Below are 1,510 nucleotides of genomic sequence, written 5' to 3'. Positions count from 1 at the left end.
TTTAGATTTAATAGTAATTTTAGAGTGAATAGTTTTTCAGTTTAATGCTATAAATTTAAAATTTATTATATTAATTGATTGAATTTCTATATTATTTATTAGATATATTATATTAATTTCTTCAATAATAATATATTATATAGAGTAACTTATATGAATATGGAGAAGTATATTAACCGATTTAATTATTTATTGTTATTTATTTTATCTATAATTTTAATAGTAATTAGTTCTAACGTTATTAGGATTTTAGTTGGTTGAGATGGATTAGGGATAGCATCATATTGTTTATTTATTTATTATCATAATTATATATTTTATAATTCTGGGATAATTACGGTGTTATTCAATCGAATTGGAGATGTAGGAATTTTAATAGCAATTATAATAATGATGATAGTTGGGAGATGAGATTTAGTATTATTTAAGGGTGGGTTGGATTTAATATTATTAATAATGTTAACTATCATTATTAAAAGGGCTCAAATTCCTTCTTCTGTGTGATTGACCTTAGCTATAGCTGCTCCAACACCTATATCAGCTTTAGTACATTCTTCAACTTTAGTAACTGCGGGAGTGTATTTAATAATTCGTTTAATAGTTTTTTAATACAAACAAATGTAAGTGTAATTTTAAGTTCTATTTCTATTTTAACTATATTTATATCAGGAGTTATTTTGAGAATAACTTTAAAAAAATTATTGAATTGTCAACTTTAAGGCAGTTAGAATTAATAATAATAATTTTAAGGATAATAGCTTATTATCAATTATTGGTACATGCAATTTTTAAGTCTATACTATTTATGTCTGCGAGGGCTGTAATTCATTTAATAAAGAATACTCAAGATATTCGATGTAGGAAATATAAATGAAGTGATTCCGTAATAATAAGATTATTATTAGATTGATTTCTAGGATGGCTTTGAGAGGGATGCCCTTTATGGCAGGATTTTATAGAAAAGACGTGATTATAGAAATTATTTATGGGAGAAAGGGATTAAACATATTTATGTTAGTGTTAATAATCATATCGTTATCGTTCACTATATCTTATTCATTACGATTTTTTATTATTTATTTTTTAATAGGAGATTAAGATTTTATAGTCATATATGTATTAAAGAAGATAAATTAATTAATATATCTATAATTATTATAATGTCATTGAGAATTATAGTAGGATCTTTAGTAAATTGAATTTTTTATTTTGATTATCTAGTTTATTTATCTTCTTTAGAAAAATTAATTACTTTAGAAAATTGTTTAGTCTGAATTTTAGTCATAAGGGTAGTAATTATTATAAGAAAGTTTTTAAAGTTATATTATTACATATATTTTTTTAGATCTATATGATTTTTGACTAGGGCATATAGATTAGTTTGTAAGCCAGTTAATATATATATATGTAATAATATATACAGGATAATAGTCTCAGAATTAGAAAGTTGACTAGAATTTATAAGAAAAATTTTATTATTAGATTTATAAAAAAAAAATTTAATTATATT

The sequence above is a fragment of the Atta colombica genome, unplaced genomic scaffold (assembly GCF_001594045.1).
Source record: "Atta colombica isolate Treedump-2 unplaced genomic scaffold, Acol1.0 scaffold122, whole genome shotgun sequence".
In the NCBI taxonomy this organism is placed as follows: domain Eukaryota; kingdom Metazoa; phylum Arthropoda; class Insecta; order Hymenoptera; family Formicidae; genus Atta; species Atta colombica.
Note: the sequence above shows the minus strand (reverse complement) of the source record.